Here is a 16572-nt window from a genome sequence, read left to right on the forward strand (position 1 = left end):
AAACGTAACTTGCATAATAATAATAATAATAACATAATTGCATTCTAGGCCTGGAGGACTACCTAAGCCAAGTTATGAGGAAAGGAGATGGACGGTTTAGTACAAAAGTTGTGCATAGGAACAGTGAATAGGCCAGTTTGGGTGAAAATTAGAATTCTGCAAGGGTCGAATTCAGAGAATATTGAAAGTATTTGCTGTAGGGAAGAATCTATTGTTATGTGGTGAGTAAATGCAACAAACATAACCTAAAGTACAAACTCCTAGCACACTCAGTTTATTGACAGTGACACATATAACTGTTAAAGTGAATTGGACTGGCCACCTCAGTAAGGCCTGTGACCCCAGTGAGAAAGCAGTGAGGGTGGGCTTCCTCTATTGACACTCAAGAAAGGAGGGTAATCTGGGTAGTTTTACAGCCTTAAAACTGGTTATAGGAAAAGTGGATTGGCATTCAGGTGTGGCTGATCCCATGTCACCTCCTCCCCCCAAAACTAAGAAATGTTAATTGTTTTATGGGATTCATTTGCCTCCTATAATCTTTTCTATGGGACCAGTACCACCAGGTTTTCTGACCCTTTGAGGGAGATCAAAATTCTCCTAATTGCACAAGGACAGGCAAGAATAGATGACTTGTCTTTTGGTGGGGAATGGAACCAGGTTAAGCTGGTTGGGGCTTACAGACAGCAAGCAGATGTTCCATGGGGCTAACTGCATGACTGATAATATTCCCTTTCCACCAAACCTTGAAACTAACTCAAAAGGAAAGCTACATTTCTGAGCAAGGTGAATTCAGGAAGATGATGACTCAGTTATAAAAATCAATACAGCGTAAGATCACCTACATTGTAAAATCAATACAGTAGAAATCATAGGTAATATTAATTTTTATCTCTTCACATTAACAGGTCAACAGATTCATACTATACCTTTAAAGTATCCTGACAAGGTTGATGAAAATTAAAAGACTCCAAAATGTTCTAGAGAAATTAATGGATGACAGATCCAAAATCAGTTATTAAAGACAACTAGAACATTTGGGGAAACATTCTCAAAAAACAATTGATTTTTTGGTTTTTATGTAACTTTCTTTTCTAAATATATTCCTATACACTTTCCAACTAAGAAAGCCATCCATTGTAATAAAGAGTAAAGAAAGGTGGCAAATAATTGGGAGTAATCTTTCATATGGTTATTGATAATTTGTAATTCTTCTTTGGAGAACTGTTTTTTTCATATCCTTTGATGAGGTATGCAGTGTGGAATGACTTTTGGTCTTTTATGTTTATGTTAGTACCACATATATCTTGGATAATAGACCCATAGAAATATTTGAAGCAAAGAAATTTTTCCCAATAGAATCCCTTTTTATCCTAGCTGCATTGATTTTGTTTGTGCAAAAGTTTTTCAGGCATTTGTAATAGAAATTAGCTATTTCATTTTTGTGTGCCTGTGATTGCTCTTATCTCTCATTTGGCCAAGAATGCCGTGGCACAGTGGAAAGATCACCAGGCTTGGTCTTAGGAAGACTCATCTTCAGATAAAATCTGACCTCAGATGTTTCGTAGCTATGTGACTCTGGGTAAGTCCCTTAATCCTGTTCACCTCAGTTCTTTATGTGTAAAATGAGCTAAGGAAGGAAATGACAAACCAGCCCAGTATCTTTGCCAAGAAAACCCAAAAGTGGGGTCATGAAGAGTCAGACATGACTGAAACAACTCAGCAACCAGAAAAGTTCTCCCCTACTATAGCAGTGAAAGGTATCTGTTATTCTATTTTTTTAACAGTGTGACATTTTATATTCAGGTAGCATATCACTTTTGACCTTATTGTAATATATAATGTAAAATATTAGCCTAAACCTAATTTCTGACAAACTATTTTCTAGTTTTTCTCAATAGTTCTTGTCAAATAGGTAGTTCTTCCCAAGAATTTTTTATATTCTCAGGTTTACCAGATTTTTATTACTCCTTAGTTTGTTTCAATGATCTATTTGTCTGTTTTCCAACCACTATGAAATAGTTTTGATGATTACTGCTTTGCAATATAATTTTAGGTCAGAATCTCTTCTTCGAAGAACATATTCCTAACTTTTTAGGTAACTATGATAATGACAATTATGTTCTCCCATAATTAATAAAAAATAAAATTCTGGTGTAGGTAAGTTTAAATATGAATCAGTGTATGAGGTGCATGTGTTTTTACATTGTATACACATGATTCCCAAGGTCTATATCCAGTGGTGGGATTCAAATAAATTAACAACCAGTTCTCTGCCCTAATGACCATTTTAAGTACGCAAAAAGATATACTGAAAGGGAATTTAATATTTCATGCATTTAATACTCAAATAAGAACAAAAAAGAGGCATAAAAAACTAGATTATAAGAAAGTTTTAAAATATTAATAAAAAATATTAAATAATACCTGACAAAAACATATCCTTATGAAGTGAAAGCAGCCATGTGACCACAGCAACCAATGTTGGAACATATGCAGCACCAAAACTCATCTACCCATTATACATTTTTTCTTCTTCTACTTCCATGGCTTCCAAAATAGGGGATAAGATAACTCTTGAAATCTATATTTCTGTTGGTTCATTGTGTCCCAGCTTCCTGTAGGTTTCACCATTCAGGGAACACCAGGGCACTCATATATCTCAGGGGAATTTTGGGCATAACGCAAAGCGGAAACAAATGACCAGCTGAATCCCACCACTGTCTATATCCCACGAAAGAGCCCTGAAGGTCAAGCTATAGAAATACGTATTTGGGAGGTGGACTGTCAAATGTATTATTACTTTTCTATACCATGGTCACTTCTTAATAATTTTTCTTCTAACAACCCACCTCCACATCAGAAAATAAAAACAATTAAACAAAACTTTCCATTATAGCACCTCTAGTCCACCCTCTCTCTACCAAGAGAAAGGAATGAATTCCAAGTCATTTATCTGTAACCAGTGTTGATCACTACATTTGATGTGAGTTCTATAATTTTTTTTATGTTGCCTTCAATTATCTTATTGTATCTATTCATCTGGTTCTTCACTCTGCCTAGATTCATACAAGTATTACTATGTTTCTCTAAATATCAGTAAATGGTTCAATAATATCCCATTAATGACCATTTGTTTTGACATGGGGCATCTCCATTTTCCTGCAGGCTTCTCACCCTGGGAATTCTCTCCACACCTGAGGCCCTCTCTGCCAATCTGTTGATTCTTCCTGGAATCTCCCTTTCAAGAAAGTGTCAAGGCCAGCTATCCTCGCTCCTCTAATCCTCTCTTGGATCCGCTTCTAATTCCCTGGACTTAACTTCGCCTTCTCCCTTACACATATTTTTTTCAGCTCCCTTTTGTGTTGCCTTCCAGCACTAGCAGATTAAACCAAATGTATATACCCAAAAGTTTCCAATTCATATGACAAGTTCTGTTGCTTCCAAGTTAAAGAGTTGATTCAACAGGAGCTGTTCAGTATTTCCAAATAATGTAGTCAGTTCCAGGTATAAGTAACTTTCTGGCAAATTGAGCAGATGGGCTTATCCAAGTAATGACAGGATCCTCTTGGGTCACGTTTCACACTGGGCAGTTGCCACCTGGAATGGGAAATATCACCACTTGTTAAACCATTGACATTGCTATGATACTTTTTCAATAAATAGAATTTTTTCTTCTCCATTCAATTGTTAATTTTTGTGACTTTTACCTGGGATCAAATAAAACTTGGTGAGTTTTGTCCTATTGTACCTATGATAAAGACCAGTCTCTGAAGTTGGATGATGCTTTAAATACATTTATCTTACTCTTTTTTTCATAACAAATTCTTATGGATGTGGCAGAACCTCAAACGTCTTTTCATTAAACTTGGTGTTATTATCCTGGGTCATTGCCAATTGTCTTGACCTTTGTCTTACTTAACTCCAAGGACTCTGAAGGAGAGATCAAGGCTGATGACTTTGCACAGCTCTGCCTCACTCCAATTCAATTTATGTGCAAGTCAAGACATCATGCTCATGATGCCATTGGTCTTCTTTGAGAACAAAGGACAAACAACATTAACGGTGTCATTATCACCATGTATCTCTGAGACAATGGTGATGTGAACACAGGGATGGGAAAAACTCTAATGCTTTCAATTTGTATGTAGCTATATGTTATTGTTAGGACCCTGTCACCACTCCCTCCTAGGGAACTGAAACCTATTAGAGACGTTTGTTAAGGCAGTGGGTTGTAACAGACCAGGATTTCTATTGAACGGTTTATAAAGACATGTTGACCTAAAGGTCTCTCAGTTTCAGACATTTCAGAATTCTGTTATTTGTCCTTGAAACACCCCAAAACTAAACCAGTTGTGCAAGATCCGATGGCTGATTTGTTTTCTGGATAAAGAAAGCAATTTCATATAAAAAGTACTGCTCTGGCCTAGCTCCGTGAGACTTCTACCCAAGTTAAACCCATCCTGCTGGGAGCTCCCCATATAGCCAGCCCACTTCACAGGGACATTATAGGTTCTCCTCTTGCTGGTAGAAGTTTAAATTCACCAACCTTTCACTTATTTTTCCATCACCTTAATAAAATTATTTTTGTTTCTACTTTGATCATTCTCAGTGCCTTATTGTTCCCCCAAATTCCCACTCATTGAAAATAAATATACATACATACATACATACGAGAGAGAGAGAGAGAGAGAGAGAGAGAGAGAGAGAGAGAGAGAGAGAGAGAGATTTGTCTACCCTTTGGCTCTTAGTTAAATAAATAGAATCATGGAATATTAGAGATTAAAGGGACTTTCAACATCTAAAGCAACTACTTCATTTTGTAGATGAGATGAAGTGACAGATCAAAGATCACAGATAGAAATCTGGAAAAGACTCTATACCAGTTTTAATTTTTTTTAACAGATAATGAAACTGAGGACCAAAGAAGTTAAACAACTTTCTCAGGGTCCTACCAGTAGTAAGTTAGCAGAGTCAGAATTAAAATCCAGGCATCTTCCTTTCCAGAATAACGGTCTATTTACCACACCATTGCATTCAGCTAAGCATGCCAAGGAGAAATTGCTGGCTTTGTGTCCTGGTGTGTTTTTTCATGCCAAGAAAGCTATTCTTTTGTCTCAGAGACAATAGTCTTTACTTGTAGTCTTTACTCATTCACATGATCTACCACAAGTGACAAGGCTCATTGTCACTACCAACGTCTGACATGCCAGAGTGTGGTCTATGAGATTGGAAGCTGAAATGTAATATGAGCTTAATGTAAATGCCACTGTAGTTAAAAGACCTCAGAGGTTTCTTGCTGAGATATTAAGTACTTTTAAAATTGCTTTGATACTGTCTGGCAAGTCATTGACTATTTGGAGAATTATCACATGGTGTTAATGGGTCCAGCTAAATGGCTTGTCACTGAAAGCCCTAGATAATTTGTTACCCTTGTAATAACATCTCTCAAAGTGCTAAGGGAAAAACTTTTTCTTTGGCAAACTCCAGGGTAACTTTTAAACTTGTGATATAGCTATAAGAAGATGGTTGGCTTAAGATGAGCATGGGTTGCTTCTTGGGAATTTTATGAAATGATGTAAAAATATATGTCAGTTTTGTATTTATAGAGTACTTTATGATTTACAGAGTCATATTAATATAAAAATATGTGTCACTTTCATATTTGTATAGTATTTTATGACTTATAAAGCCATATTGATGTAAAAATATATGTTGGTTTCAGATGTGTATATCACTTCACACAAAGCTTTTTCACACAACATCCTTCTGAAGTGGTTAGTGTAAGTATTTCAACACCACTTCAGAGAGGTGAAAGACTGAACCTTAAAGAGATGAAATGACCAGTCTATAGTTGTTCCCTTAGGACTTTCGGAGAACTCTAGGGCCTTTTAATTAGCTAGTGAGACTTAATTAGTTAGTGACAGAAGCAGGACTTAAGTGGAGCTCTCATCTATATTTTCCATGCTCAACTCACTGTCATACTGCTAAACCATAGGGTTGGTGAAGTTGTGTTGCTCCACTTTTAACAAGCATTTATTAAACACCTACTCTATGCAAAACACTGTGCTTTGGCTCTGGGGATACAAAAACAAGAACAAAATACAACATTCATAAGGAGCTTACATTCTCCTGGGGAGGAAGAATGTGTAATTAAATAAACTTATACATGATTTTTTACGAGGATGGAGAAAACCCTGACAATAAGGGAACCAGAAGAGGATTCCTGGGGTAATAATACCTGAACAGAGCTTAGAAGGAAGTTGGAGATTCTAAAAAGTAGAGATGAGAGGAAATGAATTACAGATATGAGGTCAGCCTATGCAAAGGTATGGATACAGGAGAATGAAAGATGACTTCAGGGAATGGCAGATAGATCAGTTTTTCTAGAACTTAAGAGTATAGAAAGGATAAAAATGTAAAATAATACCAGAAAGGAAGGCTGGAACTACATTTTTGTAAATTTTATTTATTTTATTCTGAACTTAAGAAATAAAATAAGCATTTCCATAACAGAATAGAAGAAAACAAGATGATTGAACATGAAACTACAAGCCTATTATATACACCTTGCTATTCCTTTTACATATATAATAAAGTTATCATGCAATATTTTTCTTCCCTTTCCCCCCACCCTATAGATAGCTACCATTAAACACAAATATGTGTATATATGTAAAATCATTTTATACGTACTTCTATTTATCAGTTTTTTTTTCTGGATGCAGATAACATCTTCCTTTGTTGGTCCTTTATAGTTAATTTAGATATTTAAAATAGGCAAAATGACTTAGCCACTCAAAGCTGTTCTTCAAATAGAAACCTGAGAAGTTTGTACTTTATCTGAGAGACCATAAGAAGCCACGGAAATTTTTTCTAGCAGGGGAGTGACACAAAGGAGATGGACTAGAAAAGGGAGAAGATGGGAGTCCAATTAGGAAGCTATGGTATTAATCTAGGTGAGAGGTGATGAGGGCTTGAACTGGGGTGGTGGCTATGTGAATGGAGAGAAGAGGAACAAGTGGGCTGAATCAATCAACTAGTATTTAAGTGACTACTATGTGTCAGGTACCATCCGAAGAACTGGGGATACAAAGAAAGGGAGAGGATAGTCTCTACTCTCAAGCACCTTACAGGCTGATGGGGGATACAACATGCAAGCAATTATTTGAAAACAAGATCTACACCAGGTAAATTGGAGATAATCAACAAAGGGAAGGCAAAAGATGAGGAAGGTAGGAAAAGCCAGGCTATGGAGGACTTTAAAAGCCAAACAGAGAATTTTATATTTTATCCTGGAAGCAATAGGGAGCCACTGGAGTTTATTGAATGGGTGGAGGGGTGTGACATAATCAAATTTGTGATTTAAGAAGATTAACTGGAGAGTGGAGTGGAGGATGGACTGGAAAGCGGAAATATTTGAGGCAGGGGACCAACCATCAAGCAATTGCAATGGTGCAAGCTTAAGGTTTTGAAGGTCTGAACCAGGGTGGTGGCAATGTCAAAGAAGAGAAGTGAGCATATGTGAGATGGACTTGACAAGTGATTGGATACAAGAGTGAGAGAAAGTGGGGCATTGAGGATGGTATCTGAGGCAGGATGTGCTAAAATTGCATCTTGTTCTGGTCCCCCTGACTACTTCTTCCTTTCTAGTCAGTATAGCAAGGAAGTTTATAAGTGGCCAGCATAAAATGGCAATAGCAGGAAATAGGATTGCAAAGGAGAACCTAGAGGCCAATAACAACCCAAAAGTTCAAAGGGGCATAATTTACAAATTATATCATGTATTAACTAAAAATCACATCCTGATAATATGTGCTAAGTCAGTGGAAGCTATCTAGGCTTTGTTATCAGGGCCTTTTGGTCCTATAATATGTGAATCTCAGAAAAGTTCCAGAAGACCGACTAGCACATCACCAAATGAGCCTGATAATTTTGAGTTGATGTGAACATGTTAACTTTAAAGTTTTAATGACAACTTTGAAATGATTTAGGTATGTTGATGAACTATTTGGCATGGATTGTGTTAATAGGATGTAATAGGATATTACATAATTAAATTCTGTTCATTAAATAGGATATTTTAATTTGGGATGTTAATGAACCCAAGGTGTCACAGATAAGAGTTAGTCTGTTCCCCCCCAAACCACGTAAAATAAGACTCAAACTCTTGTCCTCCAAGCCCTCTTCCATCTACCTAGACTAGAGTCTATGCTACCCAGTGCTCCCAACTCTAATCCGTGATTATGCGAGCGATACTCTCTACCTCTCCCCCTCCCCAAATTCTTCCTCAAACGGCCTGCCTTCCTTCACCAATACATCCCTTATACCAATGCCATCTGCTTCTGTACACTTTGTCTCTCTGCTTTCTGTTTGCCCCCACACCCTCTGTGCTCATTAAAGTCTGTTTCCTGCCTGTTTGCCGCCACAGCCTCTGCACCTATTAAAGCCTGTTTCCTGTTATCATTACAGTCTTCCCTAGCAAGTACCCAAAGAACTGCGTGTGCTTGCCCCCATTAATTATCAATTCACAGGAAAGATGGTAGTACCTGCCACAGTAATAAAGAAGTTAGGAGGGAAAAGTTTTAGGGGAAAAATAATGAGTTCGTTTTGGGACATGCTGAGTTTCAGATGTTTATGGAACATCCAGTTCAAAATGTCTAACAGGCAGCTAGAGATGTGAGACTGGAGGTCAAGAGAGAAATTGAAGCTGGACAAGTAGATCTGGGGATTATCTGCATAGAGATTATACTTGAAACCATGGGAATTGATGAGATTGACAAATAAAAGTATAGAGGGAAAAGAGGAGAGGTTCTGGGACAGAACCTTGGGGATACCCAGGGTTAGTATACATGACATAGATGAAGAGCCAGCAAAGGAGACACAAGGAGCAGTGAGACAGGTAAGGGAGAAGTGTAAGACAGAAGAGAGCAGTGTCACAAAAATCTGGAGAGAAGAGAAGAATAAGGAGAAAAGGATGAACAACAGTATCGTAGGCTATAGAGAGATCAAGAAGGCTGAGGACTAAGGAAAGATAATTGGGTTTGGCAATTAAGAGATTCAAGAAAACAGTTTTGGTTGAATAATGAGGCAGGAAGCCAGACTAGAAATCGTTAGTTTGGAAAAGTCCATAAGTTTTTGTGGTTTATTCCTTCATGGAAAAAATAGAAGGCTCCTGGCCTTCAAGATTCACACATTTTAAAGGGGGAGACAACATATAAATAACTAGGTACATAGAAGATACAGAGAAGATGGAAAGTGATCTGAAAGGAGAAGCATTAACAACTGGGTGGAAAAGAAAAAGTCTCCTGCAGAAGAAGGGCTTAAATGTGAGCCTTGAAGGAAGGCTGGGAAACCAAAGATGAGAGTATAGAACATTCAAAGCATGGTCAACAGCCAGTGAAAATGAACAAAGATGGGAAATAGAGTGTTGTGGCTCCTTTGAACATTGTAAATGTATCATTATGGAAGTATCAGTCATGAAAACTGGACTTTTGGAGAGCCCAAAGATAACTGCAAATGGCTGCAAGCCTATATTGACTTGGGTGCACCATGACTAGTCTTTCAGACCCTATGTCCCCTTGCAAAGGCACCACCAGTTAAGATGCAACTCAAGGATTTGCTTTCGGCTGACCAATAAGAAATACAGAAGATAAGTCAAAATAAGAGAAAAAGAGAGAGAGGCTTCTGGGATATTTAGCATCATGATTTTCTGAAAGTGAGGAGGGAATAAACTTTTCTCTTATTCGGCCCCAAAACTTTTTCATCAGGCATCCAGCAGAGCAAGAATATTACTTCCCTTGGTGCACAGACACAGAGTATGAGGGAGACAGGCACTGACAAGTCAGAGCAGAAGGCATCAAATCCAGTGCAATAGACCTATCTGGCAGGTGGAAAGCAGGCAGATGAAGTAAGTATCTGCCACAAAATGGGGTTCTTGTATCCAGAATTAAAGTTGGGAGAAAAAAGATTGTGAAAATTTGAGACGCTGAACACTCTATGATTTCAGGTTTCCTTTAGACGGAGAAGTGACTTTTAGACAATATGTACTGTTTAAAATGCTTTTTAAAAAACCTTTTGAATGAGTTGAACAGTTATGAAAAGCATACCTTGATAGCCTATGAGTATAATTACTTGATCCACTAACTAGAACTTATGTAACACGAAAAATAAAAGCAGGTCAAATGGGGGCAGTCAGGAAGAGAGGGAGTTAGGAAGAACAAAAGCTAATTATTTGCATTTGGACCAGCATCAACTCATAAAACTGCTGTAACTTTTAAATCTTCTCCTTCAATTTCTTATTGTAATTCATATATATGTTTGTATGTATGGATTGTATATAACTATATATCTATATCTATCTCCTTACGCCAATATAAGAAGTGTCATGGCCCAGTGGAAAGAATACCCATGAGTTCTGTAGTCAGAGGATCTTGGTTCCGATCCAAACTCTGTCACTTGCTACCTGTGTGACCTTAGGGAAGTTACTTAACCTTGGGCCTCAGTTTTCTCATTTCTAAAATGAGGGTCTTGTGGAAATCAGTGTTGAAATCTTGTGGAAATCAATGTTGCAAACTAAAATATTAAATAAATTATAAAATAATTTTAAAAAAATAAATTAAAAAAAGAAAGAAAATAAAGCATAAAGATGAATCTAAAAAACAAATAAAATGAAATGAAGGGATTCGGCTAGAAGGCTTTTGACATTCCTTTCAGCTCTAAATTCACGTTCTTATGTGAAATGGCCTTGGATCAGGGAAGATCAAGGGTTAAGTCTTAACTGTGACACATACTGGCTGTGTGACTTGGGACAAGTCATTTTATCTCTCAATTCTCTAAGCAGCTCTCTAAGATTTCAAGTTGCAGAGAAGGTGTTTTTTACCTGCATTTGTCAAGGAAGTTTCTCTCTGGGAATGTAATTACTAGTCCATCCCTCTATCCCCATGTCAATATCCAAGACTCAAGATTTTCTCCACTTCTCTTCAAGCAGATAGCAATTCATTTGTAATTGGTACTCTTGTAGAGTTGCCTAAGACTCAAAGAGCTATGGTAATAATACAGATGATGATGATGGTCTGTCCATTTTAAAGAGGACCAATGACACCATGGGATGATGTTTTGACTTGTCATAAATTCGTAAATTGGATTTAAGTGAAGCAGAGCTGCCCAAAGTGGTTAGCCTCACTTTCTCTTCCAAAGTCATGTAAGTGGCTAGACAAAAGGTTGACTGGCCATGTCCTGGGATGCAGTGGATGACCTTGGCATTTTCAATGTCTGACCAAGGTCTAAGCATTCCACAGCACCTTATTCAGCTGTCTTCATGGCTGTTGGAACAAATTGTAATTGAATGGAACTAATACTTTTAGGTTTGTAAAGTTCTGTATGTATTGTTATCTCATTTGATCCTCAACCCTGTGAGGCAGGTGGTATTATAATTCCCATTTGGAGATGAAGAAACTGCTGAGAAAGTAAGTCATTTTCTTAAGGTCATACAGTATTTTAACACAGGTCTTCCCGACTTCCTGACTCCAAATCTAGTGCTCTTACTCAGGATACCACCTAGCTGTCTTAAGTATAGTGACTCTCTCAGGATCACACAGTTAAATATCAGAAGTAACTATCAGAAGCAGGGTTCGAGCTCAGGTATTAATAACTCCAAGTTCTACGTATGCTCTCTTCACTACTCTGTAATGATTCACTTTACTTTGCTATTGTAATAGAAAATACATAAACAGATTGTGTTTTATCTTGTGTCCTAAACTGAGTAGAGAACCAAACTAGAATGTGGGTAAGCAAAAATGAATAAAGCTGTAGGAGACCCCAGGGAGCCTTATAAGTGTCAGAGTTTTCTAGGGGAAGAAAAAAGATGTCTCAGAGGTCACAGGGTACTGTGGATGAATTTTTAGGTTGCTTCTGTAACATCTGCCATTGAGTCTTGTCTAGTTACGGCCAAAGAAATGGCCAAAGAATCTGTCCAAGAATTCACCAGTTTGGTGATGTGTTGAATTTGGTGTTGAGACCTCCTGATAGAAAAAAAAAGCAAAACCAAAATCCATTCTTCAAATCCCCCCCCAAAATAGGGGGCAGCAGGTAAAGTTGAGCATGATGCATGTGATCCCAGGGCAACTACACCCCCCTGCTCTTCAATTAGCTGCTAACAGACTAGTGCAATGGCTAAGAATCATGGTTCATACATGCAATGGAATATTACTGTGCTGAGGCATCTCCATGGCACAGTAGATAGGGAACCTGGACTGGAATCAGGAAGACTTCATCTTCCTGAGGTCAAACCTGGCCTCAGACACTTCCTAGCTGTGTGACCCTGAGCAAGTCACTTAACCCTTTTCACCTCAGTTTCCTTATCTATAAAAAGAGCTGGAGTAGGAAATTGAAAACTATTCAAGTATTTTTGCCCAAAATATCCCAAATGAGGTCATGAAAAGTCAGACACAACTGAAATGAATGAACAACAATAAAGCTTTAAAAAATGACAGATCTGAATACAGAGAAACATGGAAAGATTTGCATGATCTGATAAAGAGTGAAGTAAGCAGAATACAGAAAACAAGGTGGAAAATGGCTACCATAAAGAAAATTGTAGGAACGAGCACAAAACAAAAGAGAGTGTGAATGTTGCCTTTGACAGGGGTTGCTGAGCAAAGTGGCTGCTTAGATTCTTTTTTTTTTTTTATTTTTAATTTTAAAAAGTTTTTATTTTTACATTTTTATTTTTCTCAATTACATGTAAACAAAATTGTTTAACATTTATTTAAAAAAAATTGAGTCCCAAATTCTCACCCTCCTGCCTTCCCCTCTTCTCTCTTTTTTTTTTTTTCAAGTATGATTTTTTTTTAATGCAATTTATTTATTTAACATATTTGGTTTTCAGCATTGATTTTCACAACAGTTTGGATTACAAATTTTCTCCCCATTTCTGCCCTCCCCCCCACTCCAAGATGGCGTATATTCTGGTTGCCCTGTTCCCCAGTCAGCCCTCCCCTCTATCACCCCCCTCCCCTCTCATCCCCTTTTCCCTTCCTTTCTTGTAGGGCAAGATAAATTTCTACGCCCCATTGCCTGTGTATCTTATTTTTTAGTTGCATACAAAAAGTTTTTTTGTTTTTGAACATCTGATTTTAAAACTTTGAGTTCCAAATTCCCTTCCCTCTTCCCTTCCCACCCACCCTCCCTAAGAAGTTGAGCAATTCAACCTAGGCCACACATGTATTATTATGTATAACCCTTCCACAATATTCATGTTGTGAAAGGCTAACTACATTTTGCTCCTTCCCAACCCATCCCGCTTTATTGAATTTTCTTCCTTGACCCTGTCCCCTTTCCAAAGTGTTTGTTTTGATTACCTCCACCCCCATCTGCCCTCCACTCCATCATCCCCCTGCCTTTTATTTATTTATTTTTTTTATCTTCCTCCCTCTTCTTTCCTGTGGGGTAAGATACCCAACTGCGTATGTATGGTATTCCCCCTCAGGCCAAATCTGATGAGAGCAAGGTTCACTCATTCCCCCCTCACCTGCCCACTCCCCTCCTCTCCTAGAACTGCTTCCTCTTGCCACCTTTATGGGAGATAATCCACCCCATTCTATCTCTCCCTATCTCCCTCTCTCAGTAAGTTACTCTCTCATCCCTTAATTTCATTTTATTTCTTTTAGCTATCTTCCCTTCATCCTCAACTCACCCTGTGTCTGCTCTCTCTCTTTTACATATATATATATATACACATACATACACATACATACATATACACATAGATACATGCATACATACACATTCACTTATATATATACATAAACATATATATATGCATATATATATATGCATATTCCCTTCAACTACCCTAATACTGAGGTCTCATGAATCATACTCATCATCTTTCCATGTAGGAATGTAAACAAAACAGTTCAACTTTAGTAAGTCCCTTGCAATTTCCGTTTCTTGATTACCTTTTTATGCTTCTCTTGATTCTTGTGTTTGAAAGTCAAATTTTCTATTCAGTTCTGGTCTTTTCACTGAGAAAGCTTGAAAGTCCTCCATTTTATTGAAAATCCATATTTTGCCTTGGAACATGATACTTAGTTTTGCTGGGTAGGTGATTCTAGGTTTTAATCCTAGCTCCATTGACCTCCGGAATATCGCATTCCAAGCCCTTCGATCTCTTAATGTAGAAGCTGCCAGATCTTGGGTTATTCTGATTGGGTTTCCACAATATTCAAATTGTTTCTTTCTGGCTGCTTGCAGTATTTTCTCCTTGATCTGGGAGCTCTGGAATTTGGCAACAATATTCCTAGGAGATTTCTTTTTGGGATCTATTTGCGGAGGCGATCGATGGATTCTTTCAATTTCTATTTTGCCCTGTGGCTCTAGAATATCAGGGCAGTTCTCCTTGATAATTTCCTGAAAGATGATATCTAGGCTCTTTTTTTGATCATGGCTTTCAGGTAGTCCAATAATTTTTAAATTATCTCTCCTGGATCTATTTTCCAGGTCAGTGGTTTTTCCAAGGAGATATTTCACATTGTCTTCCATTTTTTCATTCCTCTGGTTCTGTTTTATAATATCCTGATTTCTCATAAAGTCACTAGCTTCCACTTGCTCCAATCTAATTTTTAAAGTAGTATTTTCTTCAGTGGTCTTTTGGACCTCCTTTTCCATTTGGCTAATTCTGCCTTTCAAGGAATTCTTCTCCTCATTGGCTTTTTGGAGCTCTTTTGCCATTTGAGTTAGTCTATTTTGTAAGGTGTTGTTTTCTTCAGTGTATTTTTCAGTATTTTTTTGGGTCTCCTTTAGCAAGTCATTGACTTGTTTTTCATGGTTTTCTCGCATCCTTCTTATTTCTCTTCCCAATTTTTCCTCTACTTCTCTAACTTGCTTTTCCAAATCCTTTTTGAGTTCTTCTATGGTCTGGGGCCAGTTCATGTTTTTCTTGGAGGCTTTGGTTGTAGGCTCTATGACTTTGCTGTCTTCTTTAGGCTGTATGTTTTGGTCTTCTTTGTCACCAAAGAAAGAATCCAAAGTCTGAGACTGAATCTGGGCGCGTTTTCGCGTCCTGGCCATATTCCCAACCAACTAACTTGACCCTTGAGTTTTTCAGTGGGGTGTGACTGCTTGTAGATTACAGAGTTCTATGTTCTACGTTTGGGGGGGAGGTGCCAGCTCTGTCAGAGCCGCACTCCTCCTTCCCCAAGGACCCCCAGTCCAGACTGGGCTCAGATCTTCGGCAGGCTGTGCACCCCTGCTGTGATCCACCACTTAAATCCCCCCACCAGGTGGGCCTGGAGCCGGAAGTAACAACAGCTGTAGCTGCCCCACCTCCGCTGCCCCCGGGGCTGGAAGCCGAACCGCGAACTCCTTCCACTCCCGCAGCTTTTCCCACTAACCTTCTCCGCAGTCTTTGGTGTTTGTGGGTCGAGGGGTCTGGTAACTGCTCACGTATTCAGGGCGCTAGGGCCCCCTCCGCCCAGCTTCTGGACTGGATCGTCCACGCCGCTCAGGCTGGGCTCTGCTCCACTCCGTTCCCAGCTCCCAGCTCCCAGCTCCCAGCTCCGTGTGGAATAGAGCTCACCCAGAGACTGTCCGGGCTGTCCTGGGCTGGAGCCCTGCTTCCCTCTGCTGTTCTGTGGGTTCTGCCATTCTAGAATTGGTTCAGAGCCATTTTTATAGGTTTTTGGAGGGACTCGGGTACGGAGCTCACTCTAGTCCGTGCTTACCAGCCGCCATCTTGGCTCCGCCCCCGGCTGCTTAGATTCTAATAAATGTCTAAGGCAGGATTTGAGCTCAGGTATCTTTTTTAACAACTGTGAAAGGTTTGCTGGGAATATTGACTTTTCCCTTATGGCTGAATGGTTTCATGTGAGGGTGAGAGAGTGTTGAGTGGCAGATCATCACTAAATCCTGTTTCAATTAATTGCAGATTTAGTATTTACAAGGTCATCTGTGATTTTAAAAAAGTTGTTTAAGGGTGAAGGCTGCTTAAGTTATGTACATATTATAGGTCGCATACCCCCAGGCTAGGCCCCTCTTCATATTACCTGATTTAGGGTTTGAAGTCCCTTCACTTATCTGTGTAAACTGAGCAACCTGTTATTAAATCTATTGCTATACCTTTAAAAAAATGAATGTTGCAAAGTTACAAAGAATAAACATGGTCCCAAAGAAGAGAAATGAGAGGACAAAGGTGAGAATCCCATGGGTGTGGATCATTGCAGATATTTTCAAACTTTTTTGATGGTTCGATCTTTTATTGCTATTTTCCTCTTCTTCCTCTTTCTTTTTGCTATATGAGATAGCTTTCAGGGCCGGAGGAGAGATACTCGGAGAAATCCTGGTGTTAAAAATCAATAAAAATGTGTATTAAAAAAAGTTGAGGCCCAAGGGTGTGGTCCATAAGAGGCCTGTTTGAATTCCCATAAACTAGAGAGCATATAAACTTCAACCATAATTTTGTCCTCGATCAAGTACAGAAAAGCCTTCGAGGCTGTGAAAAGGATTAACTGTATTAATGGTGAGGGTTTGGGAATTAGTAAGGAGGAACGGGGCAAGGTGCAGGGGGGGGGGGGG

This window comes from Trichosurus vulpecula, chromosome 2, assembly GCF_011100635.1.
Source record: "Trichosurus vulpecula isolate mTriVul1 chromosome 2, mTriVul1.pri, whole genome shotgun sequence".
Classification (NCBI taxonomy): Eukaryota; Metazoa; Chordata; class Mammalia; order Diprotodontia; family Phalangeridae; genus Trichosurus; species Trichosurus vulpecula.